At 50.4% G+C, this 13900-nt stretch overlaps 1 long non-coding RNA gene across 4 annotated transcripts in view; it reads left to right on the top strand.

Annotated features, from left to right (window-relative positions):
* LOC135178628 (uncharacterized) overlaps window positions 1-13900 on the top strand; it is a 145074-nt gene that overhangs the window by 54251 nt on the left and 76923 nt on the right. For all 4 annotated transcript variants that reach the window (XR_010303648.1, XR_010303650.1, XR_010303649.1 and 1 more), the window contains exon 2: window positions 11024-11114. This is a non-coding gene — a long non-coding RNA (uncharacterized LOC135178628). The remainder of the gene's footprint in view (window positions 1-11023; window positions 11115-13900) is intronic.

Below are 13900 nucleotides of genomic sequence, written 5' to 3'. Positions count from 1 at the left end.
GGTGTGCTGCTCTTAGTAGTGAGGGCAAAGCAGCCAGATTGTGGCAGGATGTCCCTGTGCTGGGTTCAGGATTGCAGCTGGGAAGGTGCTTTTGATCTGGTGAGCTAACGTGCACCAGTGTGGGCACAGCCTGGAACTGGAGTGTTTGTTCCATTTCAAGCCTTAGAATTTGGGCAAAGTCTCCCTGCTGATGCCTTCTGCAGGCTGAGTTGTTTCAGCAAGGGAGATTTTACTTAATTGGCCATAAATAGTGTTGGTGAGTCTGTGGAGCTCTTGAGGACAGAAGGCAGCACTCAGCTCTACTCAGGCTTTGCTGTGAGCAATGCAGGGAATGGTAAGCAGGAACCAGCAGGGATTTCTGGGACATTTGCTGGCATTTGTCACACTTGTCATTTCTGTACAGAACTTGGATGTCTCTGTGTGTCTGCTGCTCTTTCCTGGTGGAACAGGGAGCAGTGGTCAGTGTGCAGTGTGAGTGGATTGGCTCCCACTCAGATTTGGCAGAGAAAAATGGGTGAAAAAATGCTCAGAAGGCTCCTGGAAAGTTCTGACTCTGACACCTTGAAAAGGGAAAAGTGTCCAAAGCTGTAATTCTGACAACTCAGCACTAAGGCAGGGAAGTGCCCAAAGTTGTAATTCTGACAACTCAGCACTGAGGCAGGGAGTTTTCTGGTTGACAGGCAGAGAGGCTGCAGAACTACTCCTCAGTGAAAACGCATTGAGCCTTCCATTCCAAAGCTGCTGCTTTTTGTACCCTTCCAAATTCCCAAACCAAAAAGGCAGGCAAGTTGAATTGCTGCTTATCTCCTGGTGTGCCTCCTGACCAGGTATCTCTTCAGCAGGTGGGAGGTGCCTTAAAAGCATTTGTAGTGAATTTACACCCTCCCTTTCAGTCACACAGTGAACGTGAGGTGTTACAGCTCCAGATAAAACGATTCTGCTTATCTGTTGTGCTGCCAGTTTGCACCGTGCATAACCCAGGGCCAGCAGTAAAAAGTTTGTTTAATGCCCCAAAATGTGGCCTGGTCTCTTTGGCTCCAGTTGTAGAGCTGTTGTTTCCTCTTTCTGGCTTGTACCAGGAGAGACCCACTGAGTCCCACTGTTTTAAGCAATTAGAAAAGTTGCCTTTCTCCAATCAAAGAGAGGTATTAGTGAAATGAATGGGAGTAATTAAGTCTAATTTAGTCATGTAAATGAGTTTAATTAAAAGAAATCTACCCTTTAATAACTTCAGGGGGAGAGGGGGCTCCTTGTGGAGCACAAGGTTTGGTTAAGCTAACGAGACACAATAGCTGCACTGATGAGCCCTCGCTGTTGGCATCTGCTCGTGGCAGCGGTGACACAGCCTGGCCCCTGGGTGCGGGGGGCTTCGGCCACCCTGCTGCCACTGCTCTTTGGGCTGGGGTCCCACTTCCATTGGCCTACACTGGTGCTGCTGCAGGAACCTGGAGGAGAAGCCAGGGGTGACCCTGGGTGGGGGAGCCACTGAGTCCCCAGCGACTGCCGGTCGGTGGCCATTGCCGGTTGGCAAGAGGAAGACGTTCCCAGGCTGAAGCCATCCTCAGCGTGAGCAGCTGAGGCAGCCGTGGGCCAGCTGTGCTCTCACTGCTGGTGGAGACACCAAGCTGAGTTCAGCTGGCTGCTTCTGCAGCTGCTGGCACAGTCCTCGCGCTTTGGTGTGTCCTGGTGGGATAAGAAGGCTGAGGGCAGGCAGCAGGACAGAGGTGGTACAAGTCTGACAGCTCGCAGCCATATGGGGCACGTACAGAGAGGACACAAACCTGCAGGCCTGGCAGGAGTGTGGCTGCTGCAGAGGAGCACCTGTCCTGTGCTCTGCTCAAGTGGCTGCTTCGTGTTTCCCAAAGTCTGAGGCAGCTGTAGCCATTGGTAGGCTTCAGCTGATGTCACACTCATGGGCTGGGAGCTTCATCTCTGTGGCTGCAGCTGCTGGTGCTACAAGTGCCACTCAAGTTGTTTGGTGGCTGGCAGGCCAGAGGCACAGCTTTGGAGCCTCTTTCTTGGCTGGCAGTGGGGAAGCAGCATGGGGTACACCTACACTGCAAACAGATAACCCTGGGTGAGTCACTGCTGCAGATCCATAAACACCAGGGTGTGTTTGCAGTAATTAAAAGCCCAGAGGCAAGTTACAAAACAAATGAATTTAAACAACAGCTAAATGGAGCTGAGCGAGGGCAGGGGAGAGAGAAGAACAGTGTCTGGTTCCAGCCAGCTGGAATTCAGCCTGGGGTTGTCAGCAGGCTCTGAGGGCACAGTGGTGTCTGCCGGTGGTGCTGGTGACTCTTGCAGGCATTACCTGTCTGTCCTACGCTGAGCAGTCAGCCAGCCTGGGGTGGTGGGAGCAGGGAGCTGTCAGCAGCACCTGAGCAACCCTCCCCAGGAGCCAGGTGGACGCTGAGTCCAAGCTCCCGTTTTTGGCAAGGCTGGATTTGAGCCATGTCCATACCAGCTCAGCCCCTGGCCTGAGCCAGTGTGGCCCCAGGCACCTGAGCTCCAATGTGGCTGGGTGCTGGTCAGTGCTGTGCCACCACAGCAGCTGCTACTGGGGTGTGTGGCTACCTGATGGCTCAGAGACCAGGGAAATCCTTTCTCCTTTGGGTAGCTGCAGTATCTTTGTATCTTCATCCTTTAGTACCTTTGGGTTTCCCTCTCAGATCTTTTTGTCTGAACACAGGCCTCAAAGGTTTGTTTAATGTTGGTGGCTGTTTGGTGGTGAGTCTGGAAGCGAGTAACACTTGGCTGCTCCTAAACATGGGGGCACTGGGTCAGGAGCAGCCAGTACCACAGCTGAACAGGAACTGTCACTTCAAGACCACCTGAACTTCCCATTAGACAGCAGTGACAACCCCCCAGACCCTTGCCTTTGGAAAGGGTTTCAGATGGCTTCTAGCTAAGCTAAGATTGTCACAGGCATCTGCTGTTACTGTCCTGCAGCATTCAGTGCCTGCAGTCACCATAGATGCCTGCTGCTTAGGTTAGAGCTCTTTGAAGGTGCTGCCAGGTGTGCTCTGACCTCTGCCACAAAGGAGCTTCCCAGGAACGTCCTGTGTGCCACTGCCCTCCCTCACACACATGGGGATTCCTGGATTCCACAGAGTTTTAGAGTTGTGTATTTACCTCTCTTTAATGTAACCCCACTGAGACATCATTTGGCCATCAGCGTCAGTTCCTCTCTGCCTGCTTTTTACCTGGACAGGCTGCAGAGGTGGGCACAAGCCAACCTCATGAGGTTCAACAAGACTAAGTGCAAGGTCCTGCATCTGGGTCGAGGCAATGCCAAGCACAGCTCCAGGCTGAGCAGTGAGTGGCTGGAGAGCAGCCCTGAGGAGAGGGACTTTGGGGTGCTGGTGGACAAGAAGCTCAACATGAGCCAGCAGTGTGCACTTGCAGCCCAGAAAGCCAACCAGAGCCTGGGCTGCATCAGGAGAAGTGTGGCCAGCAGGGCCAGGGAGGGGATTCTCCTCCTCTGCTCTGCTGAGACCCTACCTGGAGCATTGCATCCAATTCTGGAGCTCCCATTACAAGAAAGATGTGGATGTGCTGGAGTGTGTCCAGAGATGGGCCACTGGGTTGATCAGAGGGCTGCAGCAGCTCTGCTGTGAGCACAGACTGAAAGAGTTGGGACTGTGCAGTCTGCAGAAGAGGAGGCTCTGAGCTGACCTTCTTGTGGCCTTCCAGTATCTGAAGAGGGCCTACAAAAAGTCTGGAGAGGTACTTTTTAGGCTATCAGAGAGTGCCAGGACTATGGGGGATGGAGCAAAGCTGGACTTGGGTAGGTTCAGGCTGGACATGAGGAGGAAGTTGTTGAGCATGAGTGTGGAGAGCCTGGAATGGGTTGCCCAGGGAAGTGGTTGAGGCCCCGTCCTTGGAGGTGTTTAAGGCCAGGCTGATCTGGGGTAGGGTGTCCCTGCCCATGACAGGGGGGTTAGAACTAGATGATCCTTGTGGTCCCTTCCAACCCTGGCTGATTCTATGGTTCTATGCTCAGAACTGTGATCTGAGTGATGCTCTTGTGGTTTGGTGCCAAAGAGCACTCATCTTCTGCTTGGTGCCAGCAGTCTAGCCTGTGTCTGTAGCCCAGGTTGTGTAGCTACGCATCTTTCTGGTGAGTCCAGCTGTGTGTGATGGAACCACCTATGAACATCCAGTGGGTTTGATTCCTCTGGAGTAGAGTTTTCTGCCAGCAGTTGCTAGCTGGGAAGTCCTGTCATGTTCTCTCTTTCATGGTGCCTTGATGTGGGTTTTTTTCTGACAGTAATCTCATAAAGCAGTTCCTCGATGATTGTTTAGCATTATGCATCTTGAATTCCAAGTGATGTTTCAGTACAGATGTGTGTCTTCATGGGATGAAGCAGGCTTCTCAAGAGTCTGAATGCTTAGTTCTCCCAGACAGTGCTTGGGTTCAGCTGTCTGCTCACTCTTGCAAACAAGAGCTGCTGGACACGTGCAGAGTGCCTGACTCCTTAGTTGGCCAATTGCATGCTGCACGGAGCAAAACAATAGCATCCCTCATGTGCCAAGAACAGCATCCTGACATGTTGGCATCCTTGGATTGGAAGATGCTGCAGAAGCTACCTCCTCAACACTCAGGCACCTCTTATTAGGAAATGATTTTAGCTTACATGTGTGGTAAGATTTTATTGCTCAAGGAGGTTCCAGCTCAACACAAGGAGGAGCTTCTTGACTGTAAGGGTCGCAGAGCACTGGAACAGGCTCCCCAGAGAGGTTGTGGAGTCTCCTTCTCTGGAAAATTTCAAGGCCTGTCTGGATGTGTTCCTCTGTGCCCTGAGATAGATTGTATGGTCCTGCTCTGGCAGGGGGGTTGACCTTGATGATCTATGCAGGTCTTTTCCAACCCCTGTCATCCTGTGATCTCCCATGGCTTATGTGCCTTTCACTGCAGCTACAAAGCCTCTAGGGAAAGGTATGAAATGAGCCTTCTTGATTCAATTTTCATGGCATGGGTTTTGCTGCTCCCAAACCTCTGCCTCAGCTGCTCCGTGGTGTGTCTCAGACTGTCTCTGGGCAGGCTTTGCCTGTTGCACAGGATCCTCAGTTGATGCTTTACATAGAAATGGTTAACCAAAGGCATCCCACAGCAGCTAACAGTCCAGCTCCTACTATGACCTCTGGGTGGTGGAAGTGTCCTGAGACAGCTCCAGAGGAACAGATTGAACATTGCTGAGGAGAGTGTCAAGTGGTGGTCTTTAGTGGGTGAGGGAAACATGTAGAAAGGAGGAGTTAAGAGCTCTGCTGAGTTAGCTTCGTTGTAAATGAAAGCTGTCTTTGAGCTGCTTGGTGCTTAATTTGCATTTCAGAAAACTAAATACACAGGTCTGAAGATACTTGTTGGGGTGAGCAGGAGGGACAGGAGGTGATGCCTGACTTAGAGTTCAACTCTTCCCTTCACACTTCTTTAGGAGCTGCTGTCTCAGAAAGAAGAGTAAACGAGGCTCAGGCAGCTTTGCTGATGATGTCCTGCACTGGTTATTGGCTCACATCATCTTCCCTGGAATTAAAACAATATATTTTCTCTGCAAATAATTTGCTTCTTCAGGGATTTTTTTTTTCCAAGATGGTTCATCACCACAGTGGAAGCAGTTAAAGCTGTCAGTGCTCCGTTGGAAGGCACTCAGTTTTACCAGCCCTAAAGAAAAATGCAGCCAGGACATAAAGTTTCTTGTTAATTGTCTATCCTGGCAGAAAATCAAATTAAAACTTGGTGAAAGTTATTTAAATCAGGCAATTGCTGGAAGCTTTCAAGCAAGCTACTGGGCTTTGCAGAACTATGTTTTGCTGCCTTCCTTTGCTGCTGCTCGGGCAGTGTTTCTCCTCAAGCATGTGGTGCCTGGAGGAAAGAACAAATCTGTGTTTGTGGCAATGTGTGCAGGTTGTTTGGATCCTACACCATTGTCTGGCTGCTGTGGGAGGACCTGTGGATGCTTTGAGACAGGTGCCTTACTGGAGAACGCAGCTCAGTACCTCTGCTGCAGGAGGCAGAAGCATTCAGGGTCCAGAGGTGTCCATGGCAGGGGGTTCTTGGCAGCACCAAAAGGCAGAGCTGCCTGCATGAGTAACAGTGTGTCCGTCTGACCTCACCACACACTGCCCTGCTGGCAGGGCATGTGCCTGGTAGGTGCCAGGCTGTCCATGGGCATAGCTGGTCCTAGGCCAGTGGACCCTAGCTGAAGGCTAACTCCTCAGAGGTGCAGCCCAAGGGGCAGAGTCACCTGCTGCAGAGCCGCTGGTGCCTGCTGTGGCCTCCACGGACTGAGATGAAGCTCTGTAGGTGTGGAGGCTGCCTGTGGATGCTCCTGAGAGCAGCTACTTCTGTGAAAGCAGAGCCAGAGAGCACCACTCTTGGCTCTGCTCCCTCCTTTGTCTAGGCTGGCAAGTTCTTGTCTTCTGCACCAGGGATATGGGAAGGTGGAGCTTGACAGTGGCTGCAAGAACCACAGCAGCCTGAAACAGACTGAAGGAAGAAAGTTCTGTTTCTGGAATTGCTGCAGAATGAGCCCAGTTCTGCCCTCCTTGGCACCAGCTGTACGTGGGGATTAAATCCCCCAGTTGAATTGCATTACTCCGGATTGACACCAGAGAGCAAAATCTACCCTAACAAGAGGGTGTTGTTGCGGCTGCCTCAGTGCTGTGGGCACTGTATGAGTGCCAGAGGGCTCTGATCACCTCTGCTGTGCACAGGATGCTTGGTATTTGTCCCACACTGGAGCTGCTGGGGGCAGCACTGATGGGCAGTGCTGCTGGGCTCACAGGAGGGGGAACAGCCTGGGCTTGAGCATAGTAGTACCGGGATGAAAGCTGTCAGAGCAGCCAGGGCAGGCTTTGCTGCTTGCTCCCAGCACGTGTGGGCACAGAAGCACCTTCAGGGACACTGAAGTTTGTAAGTCAGACTGACTCCTCTTCCCCCACCCCCAAAGGCATCTGACACACTTTTGAGCTAAAGTGGGTGATGCATAATTGAGCAGTGCTGTGTTTGAATGTGTTGGGAGCACAAAACATTCATCTGTATGAAAGCAGAGTTTGTGTATTAATGTGCACTTCCTTCATGCATTCCTGATTCCATTAGCAGTGGAGGCATTGTGTAAGATAATAGAAGTGATTAACTTTAATTGCACTTCTTTGTTGGGAAAATAGACATGTAATTAAAAATCTGACATGCCAGGTACTTTTTTTTTTCTTCTTCAACAATTTCCTTGCTGGCATCTCTTCAAGAGGGTGTTCACCAGGCCCTTACCACTGCCTCCTTCAAATACCTCACCAATTCCAACTTCTCTCTCAGAAATCACCAGTTTCTGATGCCCAGTCTGGCTTGGTGGCTACCAAATCCTGAGAGTTGCTTCCTCTTTTCCCAGAAGGAAAATATCCGTGGTTTTTAAAGTGGTCCTGGTGTTGTGAGGCACTTCTGTGTATTGATTTACTGGAAAATCCAATGCTTTTAATGGAATCGTAGCAAGAAAGCACACTGAAAATGGTAATTATTGGTGACTTGTGAGGCTTTGGGAGTAAATGTTCTGCTTGCTGCTTTCAGGAGCAGCGCTCTCACTTGAGCTCCAAGGTCTCTCTGGGTTTGGCTCAGTTTGTCACTGCTTACCAGTGCACCAAAAAGCAAAATAATAAAGAATAGCAAGAGTGTCATTCAGACCTGAGGGAGCTGGGGTTGTTTAGCCTGGAGAAGGGGAGGCTCAGGGGTGACCTTATTGCTGTCTACAACTACCTGAGGGGTGGTTGTGGCCAGGAGGAGGTTGCTCTCTTCTCTCAGGTGGCCAGCACCAGAACAAGAGGACACAGCCTCAGGCTGTGCCAGGGGAAATTTAGGCTCGAGGTGAGGAGAAAGTTCTTCACTGAGAGAGTCATTGGACACTGGAATGGGCTGCCCGGGGAGGTGGTGGAGTCGCCGTCCCTGGAGCTGTTCAAGGCAGGGTTGGACGTGGCACTTGGTGCCATGGTCTGGCCTTGAGCTCTGTGGTAAAGGGTTGGACTTGATGATCTGTGAGGTCTCTTCCAACCTTGGTGATACTGTGATACTGTGATACCAGTGTGAGAGCTGTGCTGTTTGCACTAGGTGAAGGAGCCTCACCACGGCTCTGGCATGCTCAGTGCTGTGAAGGACAGAGCTGCCTGTTGGCAGAATGAGATGGCTGCTCTTTGGAAGCTGTGTCCTTGGCGTTTCAGCTGGTTTGCCTCATACCTCAGACCCATGTGTCCAAGGCAGAAATAACTCCAGTGGACACCCCTTACAGAATGCCAGCCTGGCACAGCCCCAGAGAACCCCAGCAAAGAACCCCAGCAGCTGCACAGCTGGGAAGATGTCCTCTGGCTTGATTCCCTCCCTATGCTGCTGTGGGGCTGACCACAAGGCTTCACCCTGTGCAGAAGGTGCCCCTGCTTTGCTGATGGCTGCTGCTCAACTGGTGCCCAGTCCTAGGAAGGTGGCTTTGTGGCCCCTCCTTTTGTCTGCACTGTTCTGTCTCTGCCAGACTTTATTTTGTCCATCTTTACATAGCCTCTGTTGTTTTCTGGTTCTTTTATTGTCATTATTCAAAACATGAATAGAAGTGAATATCCTCTAAGTTATGAATGTAATCAATTTTGAGGCTTTAATTGTAATTTTTTTTCCATAAAATTCTTTTAATTTAGTCTAATATAATGGCACATCAAGCAGTAATGGGTACATTAAATTGAATCATGATGTTCATATACACACTTTATGACACAATCAAATATCCCAATGCATTAATTCATGTCAATCAGTTAATAAAATCAAATAGGAAACATTTCTCTGGTGCTGTTAACTGTGCTTCTCCCATTTAGTGGGTGACAGGATGGTGAGGACCTTTATATCTTGCCCAGCTCATGTTTTCATCTCTGTCTTGGAGTTGATAGGTTTGCTTGCTTGCTGAGGACAAAGCCTGTTGGTTCCTGTGGCCCCTGACCAAACTGTGGCATTGGGGAGCAGAAGGCCACACCTCTGCCTCGTCCTACCCTGGCTCCTTTGGTACAGTCCTGTCCCCAGCGACTCCCACAAATAGGAAAGAAATATTAACTGTGAACAGGGGAATAACTTCTCTTTGAAGAGTTCTTCACTTCTGATGTTTGCCTTCAAGGACAAAGGGAAGGAGTGAATTTGCTGGCCCTCTTTGTGGGAGAGGAGAGAGTTCACTGGACACAGTTGTCAGCAGGTGTAATTTGAGCAGGTTCTTTGTGCTTCTCATCTGCTCCACGTTACAGTCAGAGGTGTTTTCACCTCCTTCTTTACAGCCCCAGCGTGTTTGATGCTTCTTTTCTTCTGTGTGCAAGTGTTGTTCCCACAGAGAGAGAAGTAAGAGCAGTGATGAGATCTGGGGGAGTCGGATGGAAGAGGTAAGGGATATGGATGCCTCCAGTGAGCCAGGTGACATAGAAAGCATCGGTGAGGCTCCACAGAGGGTCTGGAAACTGCCCTAGGGCAGTTTTGGTTTTCTGTTTGTAACCAAAGGTTTGCTTTCTAGTAAATATTTGTTTTTTTCATTGGCAGCAGCCTACTGAAAGATACCTTTGGCTGCAGTTTAAAAACTTGAATTGGAACATGCCCTTTTGTACAGCACCAGCTTGGTATGCACCAAAAGTTAACCACCACTGAGACTGTGAGATGAAAGCCTTAGGAACCCCAAGTTTTAGGCTGGATCAGTTTGATGTAGGTTGGCAGCAGCTCTTGCTTCTCGTCTGTGAGGACTCAGTGTCAATAAGCAGCTGGATGAACTGTGCCCAGATACTGCAGTGTCCCAGTGCTGGTGTTCTCAGCTTGCACTCAGACCTTGCTTGCTCTCTGGCTTTCTTCATTCAGAGCAGAGTGACTGCAGGACTGACTCATGGTGCCTATCCTCCTGAGCAGCCATGGGCAACCAAAGGAGGTGCTGGCCTGCTGCTGAGGGGCTTTGAGATCTAATATAGTACTGATGGAGGTGGTGCAAGAAAGGCTTTGGGTCATCAGCCACAGGAGAGAAAATGCCTGTGCTGTCACTGACCTGGGAGTGATGAGGACTCTGCCAGGTGGCACGAAGTAGAAGCAAGTCCAGATCGAAGTGTCTGAGGTGAAAGAGCAGTTTCCCATTTGCAGGATTCATCAGTATCAGAGCTGAAGTCAGTGGAACTGTGCAAGAAGGAGCAGGTCCAGCACAGAGCTCTTCTTCCACAGGAGCCTAGGGCTCAGTGAGCATCAACAAGGTCACATCAGCACTGGGGCCCCTCAGTGCCACCTGAAGGAGTTGGCTCAGCTGGCTGTGGAAGTTGCCATGGGTCTGCCTGCCAGCAGCAGCATCCTGAGTCTTTGTGGCACAAACTGTGGTGGTCTGGGAAGTGCTGGGCACCCCTGTCAGGCATGAGCATCTACCAGGGGACACGTGGTCCCTGCAGGACTGTAGCAGAGGCAGCTGCTGGGGCTGGCTGGTCTCATCTGCACTCAACTTCCCATCCCTCTTGTCTCTTGCACCTTAAGAAAAAAGCTTTGGTGCTTTCTTCTAGCAAGGTTCTCTCTCCACTGACTTTTCACTCGTGTATGTAAGGGCCTTAAAGCTAAAAAAAAAAACCCAAAACACACACACAAAAAAAGCCAAAACCTTTTGCCTGTTAGTTGCATTTTTAGAGTGGATTTTTCTTTGTGTCTGTCGCCTTGTGAAGGAGTAGACCTGGTCATCATAATGCCCTCAAAGCCCATGCAGGTTTCCAAGGCCCAAGCTGATAAATTGTTAATCAGATTTCAAACACCTCCCTTCCCATAGCTCAGTGAGTCCATCACTTGTGTCTGTTCAGCAGCCCCAAGGGGCTGATTGCATCCTGCAGTTCCACGCTGCTGTGAGCACCAGCAAATGTGTTTTGTGCTCTCACCTAATGCAGAGAGAAGTTGGTACCTTTGGTGCTCTTTCACAGCCTTTGTTTGAAAAGGGGAGTGGGGGGAAGGCCTGTCTGTGATTTGATGAATTTAACTAAGATTTAACTGGATTTTCAACAGGGACCTTCCGGCAACCTGAGGCCTGAGACTTACACAAACAACTGACTTGGACATTGATCACTGAGCAAACATCAGAAGACTTTGGCCTCAGGTTAGTGACAAGTTTCTAAGAGACTCACTTAACTTAATGGCATTTGGTTTGTTGTTTGGCTGTTTGTTGCTCTGCTGCTCCAACTTGTTGAATTCTTTCATGTAATCCTGCACATCATGAACATCATTTGTCACTGGACAGAAATAAGGGCAAGAAAACAGTTGTGTCTGTACAGAGTCTGACTCACAGTGGTCAGAGTGCTTGATAAACTCAGGTTAATAATTCTGGCTGAAGTTCACTGGCCTCACCTCTACTGAAGGGTCATGCTTCTGGAAAAGCAGCCAGGGGAAAAAGATTTCTTGAGCAGGTGAGGACCTGTCCAGAGCTTTCTCTAAGCTTATATATGCCCTGAGATGACACATGGTGCTTCAGATCAGGATTTCACTTCTTTCCTCACTTCTGTATCAAGGTATACTCAGAAACAGGAGAGGGCTTAGCAGGTCTCACTGAAGAGCAGCATGCAGTTTGTTCTGCCTGCTTTCAGCAGGAAGCCTGAGCCCGATGGAATTTCTTTAGTCTGGGACCCGTGGCGAGTTTCCCTGCTGCTTCTCTGCAGTGGCTGACGCCTGCTGCCTTCCTGGCAGCACCTGCCTGAGCAGACAAGGTCAGGTAGTGTGAGGAGCTGAGGTGCGCTCTGCATGTCACAGCTAATGGTTTCTGACAGCTGCTGACATCCCCTTGTGCTGGAGATGTTCACGGGGGGAGGCTGGTTAAGGAAACCTTTGTGCCAAACCAGGAAGCTGCTGGTTACAGCATGTTTGTATTCATTTGGGACTTGAAGACATTTGTTTTCACAGGGGCTGAGTTTAGGGCCTTCGTTGTTCTTTTTTTCCTTCTTCTAGTTCTTGCTGCTTCTGAGCCCTTCGAGCAGTGGTGTGTGAGGTGGTAACTGCAGAGATGTGTTTTGAGCCAGCATGGGGATCCTGCCATTGCTGGAGTGCTGCTAGGCAGAGGTAGCAGCCTTGCCTGCTGCCCCTTCATCCTGCACGGGTGAAGCAGCAATTCCCTTCAAACTCTGCTGCTCATCAAAAGTAGTTTTCTGGGTTTGCTCTTTGTGCTTCATAGTGGAGGTTCTTTCTCCTTCCACCCAGAAGTGTTCCTCTGCTTTGCCTTCCTTCTGCACAGGTTAGCTCTGTAGCTTCAGCTGCTGCCCAGCCACAGCATTACCTCCCTGGCAGACAGTCAGTGGCTCAGGCGAACAGAAAGGAGGGTAACTCTGATTTCAGAAGGGAAAGGTTTCACCTGGTATCGAGTCACTGAAACTAGAAACGCCAAGAGAGCTGCACTCCCTTCACCACACCATCTGAAAAGCACTTCCTGTGCAGACAGCTCCCTCCTGCTTTTGACGGTCCAGTGGGGCAACACTTCTTGATTTCCCCATGTCTTCCTCCTGTGTTGTGCCATGTTTCCTTGCTCTCTGACCAGGCTCCCTAGCAAGAACTAGTGGAGAGGAAATTTGTTGCTTACTGCTTGTTTTCATCTGCACCTTCGCCGCTTCCAGAGCCTGCTTCAGGGGTGTGCTAAACTTTGATACCTGCTTTGCATTGCATCTGGTATTGGAAGTAGCCACTGTGTAAGTGTGAACGAAGAGCTGGGTGAAGATAAAGTCCAAGATTTGTAAAAGAGTTGTTCAAGGAGGAGAAATCTTGACGGCAGCTGTGCTAGTCCTAGGTGTGAAATATCCCTGAACGTGCTGTGCTCGGACGCCAGCTTTTCTATTGCGTGGGCTGGAGTCCTCCAAGCCCTTGTGGTTTTGTCTCATCTGATAGTAGAGTTGCTTTGAGAGCAATGAGAAACGACAGCTTCACGCATCTGGATCTTCCGAGAGCACGAGTGTGTGAGGGAGGGGAAGGGGAGGACCTGAGCAAGCTCTTAGCAGCTGGCACAGGCGCGGGGGCCCTCTGCTGATGTGAGCCCGCACTGGAGCTGGGCTGCCAGCAGGCCAGGCTCTGCCGGCCAGGGCACCCGCTCCAGAGAACCCCAGTGCTGCCCGGCAGCCTTGTCTGGCTTTGCCTTTCCCTCCCCCTGGAATTGTGAGGGAGATTTGTAGGAGTGCTCATCTGCAGATGAGCACAATAGGTTGAGTTCAAGCTAAAACACTGGCTGTTGGTAAAAGCTGGCCCAGGCTTTGTGCTCTGCCCAAGGTGCTTTCAGAGCAGAATGAATCCAGTGACTGTGATGATAATGTTGAGGGGAAGGGGGGAGGAGAGAGTGGTGCAGTGCTGTTGCCAGTAAGGGAAGGTGGCTTTAGTGGTGTTTGCTTGCTGAAGGGCTCTTCCTGAAGAAGGTGTTAAAATTAACCAGGTTTCTGAAGGGGAAACAGGCTGTTGAGGTAATTCCCTCTGCTCAGATGCAGTGCTTCTGAGGCAGGGTAGCTGTGGCATCTCAGTGAGAGCAGCTTTGCAAGCCAGGCACGGCTGTGTTGTGTCTCTGAAGTTGTGTTTACTGTGGGAAGGGAGCAGCACCTCTGTTTGACATCTCAGCAGTAGATGCAGGCTGATGTCTCAGTGCATTTCCCCTGCCTGCTCTGTCTAATGTAGGACAAGATGGTTTGTCAGCACAACACAGGTCGTGGGTTTGCTCCACGTACCACAGTGTTTATCTGCAGGCTTATGGCCAAACCAGCGCTCCTTAGCAGATCTGTCTGAGGTGGCTGCTGTCAGAAGGTCTCAAAGCTGTGTGCTCTGTGCTGACGGTGCAGGGCTGTCCTGGTATCGTGCTTGTGTAATTCCTGAGAAAACCACTGCAGGAAAGGCTCCAAATACCCTTTCTCTGGACCAGATCAC

This window comes from Pogoniulus pusillus, chromosome 10 (genome assembly GCF_015220805.1).
Source record: "Pogoniulus pusillus isolate bPogPus1 chromosome 10, bPogPus1.pri, whole genome shotgun sequence".
In the NCBI taxonomy this organism is placed as follows: Eukaryota; Metazoa; Chordata; class Aves; order Piciformes; family Lybiidae; genus Pogoniulus; species Pogoniulus pusillus.
This window is presented reverse-complemented; position numbering and strand designations above follow the sequence as displayed.